This window comes from Hippopotamus amphibius, chromosome X, assembly GCF_030028045.1.
Source record: "Hippopotamus amphibius kiboko isolate mHipAmp2 chromosome X, mHipAmp2.hap2, whole genome shotgun sequence".
Classification (NCBI taxonomy): Eukaryota; Metazoa; Chordata; class Mammalia; order Artiodactyla; family Hippopotamidae; genus Hippopotamus; species Hippopotamus amphibius.
This window is the reverse complement of record NC_080203.1, coordinates 13,135,217-13,140,307: the sequence shown is the minus strand read 5'-3', so window position 1 is coordinate 13,140,307 and position 5,091 is coordinate 13,135,217. Positions and strand designations below refer to the sequence as shown.

Sequence of the window (5,091 nt, the reverse complement as noted above, 5' to 3'; positions counted from 1 at the left end):
AACCTTTAAGGAAGAGATCATCCCTATATTATATGAAATGTTCTTGAGGCCCAGACTCAGTGAGATTGGAAAACACCTCAGAAGGTTACCTTATGCAGCAGCCACCGTTGAGAGCCACTGAGCTGGTCCCACTTTTTCATTTTGCAGCTAAGGAAAGTGGAACTTAGCCAAGTAAAGCGACTCTTTCAGCTCACAGAACGAGTTATGGTCCCTGAACTGAAGTTGGTGTTTTTATTGGCACAGGAAGATTGCACAAAAATCTCTCTTGGATATTTTTCTTATTCAGAACTGCAAATCCTACATTTTTTCATTCCTTTTCTCCTTTGCAAATGGTTATCAGTAGTAGAAAGTTACACTTTTGATGAGCTTATAATAGGAAGTAATATGCGTGGGACTTCCCTGGTGGTCCAGTGGGTAAGACTCTGCACTCCCAATGCAGGGGGCCCGGGTTCGATCCCTGGTCGGGGAACTCCATCCCACATGCACGCCACGACTAGGAAGTAATATGTGATTACTGAATGCCATTTCATTTTGGAGCAGATTTGATATTAAAATTGAATTCTTCAGGAGTGAAAGGAGCAGGCAATAAATTTCTCACCTGAAATGGATCAATATCAAGTTTTTACATCATAGAAAAATGAGAGAGAAGTAGTCTCCACAATTGTTCTGTAAACCTAAAACCGCTCTAAAATATAAAGACTATTAATTTTCAAAAATGATAGACAATATCTTTTTTCCTCTTATGAGAGAATTTTCTCTCATGGTTTACGCACACCAAAAAAACATGAGTAACATAGCCCACAACTTTCTTGGCATTTTGTTCCTCACTCTTGCTCGATATCAAAAGATTTGATAGAGAGGAGGTATCTATCATATGCTAACTAGTCCAGAGAGAGTCCAATTAGATGGAACTATTTCAATAAATGTATCAGCCATAATTACAAGCATAATGAACAGCAGTCAAAGTGTATTAGTGAGGATTATGATTCATTTTTGGAAAAGTTGACTTAGTTCCAGCTCAACTGGGTAGTTCAGATTGTATTTCTCTTGGGTAATAAGCATAGCATTTACACCGTAAATATTTCTAGAATAGCCACAAACTATAATGGACACAGAGAGTTACAATTTCTGATGGAAGAGGACGTCCATTATGACAAAATTCAGATGGAAGGCCAAAGTCCAAAACTGATATGTAAAAGAATATGAAGCCCCAAAACACCCAAAGATTTCTGTGCCGAGTGATCTGCCCGAGAAACTACATGACACGTTCAGAAAAAGCACTCTTTTAACTCGCACTCAAATAGAGATAGTAATATAAACATCCATTGAATGCCTATTGTCTATAAACTACTTTAAATTAATATCCATTATCTGATTGAATATACATGATAAGTTTCAAATTTGGCAGTACACTTTTCTGAAGGGGAAGCTCTAGTACAGAGGTCAGGTGACTTACCTAAAATCACCTGGTATAGCCAGTGCTCTTAAATCTGTCCGTTGTTCTTCCCGGTGTTCTTCCCATTACTGTGGTTGCCACCTGAGCTGCTCCTGAAGCAATTTCTCCAAGCCCCTGAGAGAGATTGGGCAGGTGGGCCCTCTTCTTTCACTCTGAATTTGTGCCTTCTCCATGGTATTTCTCTCTTCCAACTTTTCTTATTAAACCTCGTGTCAAGAGAAATCAATACCCGCTTGCTTTCTAGCTAAAAAATCAACAACAACAACAACAACATTTTTTTTGAACTATCTTCCCTTTTTGTTCCTTGTCACCAAGGTATGACAAACTGGGATTTTCAAAATAAACAATTTTCCTGAAACTAGAGGGAAAGAAAAATAAAAACAAACTAAAACACGGGGTCAGAAAAACAGTCACATCTCAAGTAGTTTTCAGATCTGAATAGATAAGGATAGCCCACATGTAAAATAAAAACCTTGCACAGAAAAGTCCCCCATTTCATTGCAAAGGTCCTTTCACATAGAACTTGAGCAGATTGGAAAAGGGGTGATCATAATGTTGATGGCCTAGGTCCAAGTCCATAAGGCAACCCCACACTTTTCCTGGTATGTGGCAGCAAGTTTGGAAAGTACTGAAATTCAAAGCCATCCTCCAGTCACCTTCACTTGGTCCCATGGTTATCTCCTCACAACTATCAACAGCTACTTACTCTGTTAGTAATTTTCGCCCTCTACATTTGTTAATGGAACAAGTCTGTAAACTCTGGGCCTTGGACTGAGTGACTTCCATGGTCCCTTCCAGACCTAAAAATATAGATTCTCAGTATTTGTCTCTCTCTGACTTATTTCATTTAACATAATGTCTCTGAGATCCATTTGTGCTGTCTCAAATGGCAGGATCTCCTTCTTTCTCATGGTTGAAAATATTCACATATTTTTTATCCATTCATCCATTGATGGGCACTTAGATTGTATGATATCGCTTATATGTAGAATTCAAATAAGTCACATTTGTAAAAACAGAGAGTAGAATGGTGGTTAGTAGGGTCTGAGGGGTAGGGAAATAGGATAGATCTTGTTTGAGAATACAAACTTGAAACTAGCTGACAAATAAGTCCTGGAGCACAGTATAGTGAATATAGACAACAACATTGTATTCTAATCATCCAACTTCCTAAGAGTCTAGATGTTAATTATTCCCACTACAAAAAAAAGAAAGATAATTATATGATGCCATAGAGGGACTAACCATCACTACAATGGCAATAGATAAAAATATCAAATTAACATGTTGTATACCTTAAATTTATACAATGTTATGTGTCAAATATATTTTTAAAAATATAGGGTTCCATGAGATAATGAGGCAATACACTTCCAAACCATTTGAATGCCTGAGAGTACTTTTTTCATTAGATCCCTGCTGAAACACAGTGCTACCCTGAATTCCTTTCTCCTCAGTTCTTATTAATGTTCTAGTTCAGTCACAAAGCGCCTTTTGCCATTGAGCAGCTATAATGAGATAACAGGTCTCATCACAACAGAAGTAACACAGAGGTTTTGTCTTGAAACTGTCCATCAAAAATGGGCTTCCAGAGAGCACTATTATGTTTTCCAAGGTAGGTACAGAGTTGATTAATTAAAAGTTAATGGTAATGCAGACTTTAATTTTACCTCTCAATGCATCCATCCTATTTTCTCTACAAGCCTAGGGACCTGCTATTGCAAAGTTATGATTTATCACTGTCTGCAGTGGTTTCTTCTGAAAGGCTGATAAGAGTTAGTGTTACTTTGAAAAATCATTATCTGTTTCTACAACTTTCATATTTTATCTCTTTGTTTATAAGGAACAGCTCCTCTGAAGAATGGCTTAAGGCAGTTGTTCACTGAAACAATGTGCATATCTTGTTTAATTTGTTACATGAACAAGTACTGTTACTGAGTCCAAGCTCGCTCTGCTCTCTGCAGGACAGGCCAATGAATTGGAAATGAGGTGTTGAGGCAAGGAATATGACTTTATTCAGAAAGCGAGCAGAATGAGAAGATGGCAGACTAGTGTCTGTCAAAAACCATCTTGCCTGAGTTAGAATTCAGTCTTCTTTTATACCAAAAAGGGAAGAGGGTGTTGTTGGTTATTGCAGGCTTCCTGGGGCCAGAATCCTTTGTTCTTGCAGCTGTGCACATAGGTGACATCAGGATGTTCCTGTAAACCTCCAACAAGGCAAATGTTATTCTTTGTTCTGCAACTTTAATGAATGGAAAAGTGTTATACCTTTAAAGGTCAGAGGTTTGAGAATGGGATATCCTGTATATTTCAGGCTATAAAGCAACATTCTAAACTTGTAGCAAAAGCAATAGAATACATAGGTTAATGTAAAACAAAGAGATCTAACCTGGAATCTGATTTAGCTCTTCCCTGTAACAGAAGTGCTAAATTCTCAACATTGCAGTTTTGTTTTACTTTGCTCACAAAACAGGGCCAACTATCTAAAAGGTTTATTGACCATTCTTCTTGGAATAGTAAGACCAGGCTTTTCAATACAGAGGAACTAAGTGCCTTTGGCCTTATTTTGGTTATTTCTTCCTCCAAACTATGATTTTTCTATTGTCTTTGAGGCCAAGCAAAATAGCAGTTCTTCAATGAAAAGAGAAACCATATCTCACAGGATATTAGCTTAAACCCCAGGGCATTAACTCTACTTTTTTCCATGTCTAAGGCTAGTGTTATTTCTAAAAGTGTCACTACAAGGCTGCCAAAATAAATCTATCCAAAACTACAAGAGAAATATCAGGTTTTCACTGATGTGACAATCATTAAGTGTGGACACCAATATTCCTCTACCTCTACTCTGACTCAGAACATGGTCTGGTGTCTCTTAATGAAAATCAATTGGTATAAAAAATTCACATTTCAAATGAAAAAGTTCATATATTGGGAGATCTTATAAGACAGAGCAAAGAATAACCAGCATACAAAAAATGATCCACAATAATGCACATTTAAGTCAATAAAATAATAAGTATTATTTTCATATTTCTTGCTTGTAGTGGAGACTGGAAGTGGCAAAATGTGTTTTAAGGGAACACCTAAGGCATGATCTGTTAGTTTGAGAAACTATCGTCATAAGATAAAAGCTGGAAGAATTTATTCTTGAGAGAATTGCCATGTAGTTTGGCAACGTGGGGAAGTAAAGTGGGCAATCATATTGTCCAGGCAGATAGATGTCAGAGATAATATGGAAACTAGACCCATATGGCAATTGCATCGGAACCACTACAAGTGATACGGAATGCAGCGTTTATTATAGGAATTATTTGATCATGTGCTATTACAGGAATTGGTAAAAGGATCTCTACATCTGTTGCTTCTGAGTTTGTGTTTGCCCTGAAGAGAGCAGGGCAAGCAGTTAGGAAGTAAAGAGTGTGTAAGATAGAGGGAAGAAAGGACAAACCGGAATCTACAAGAATAAGCTAATACCCACATCAGTCTACCACCACCTCCGTGATGATACAGATGAACTGCAAGAGAAGCCAATGTCTTTCGTTAGGAAGCGGAACACATCTCATGCAGAAGTTAGAGAAACTGATGCTGAAGGTCCAGCAGGAGCCAAGGGGGCTACAGGCCTGATTCCAATACCT

The 5,091-nt window shown here is 37.8% G+C and overlaps 1 non-coding gene across 1 annotated transcript; it reads left to right on the top strand.

The window, feature by feature from the left end:
• The first annotated feature begins 396 nt into the window (after positions 1-396).
• TRNAG-CCC (transfer RNA glycine (anticodon CCC)) lies at positions 397-469 on the top strand. The gene has a single exon. It is a non-coding gene; the product is annotated as a tRNA-Gly (tRNA).
• The last annotated feature ends 4,622 nt before the right edge of the window (positions 470-5,091 follow it).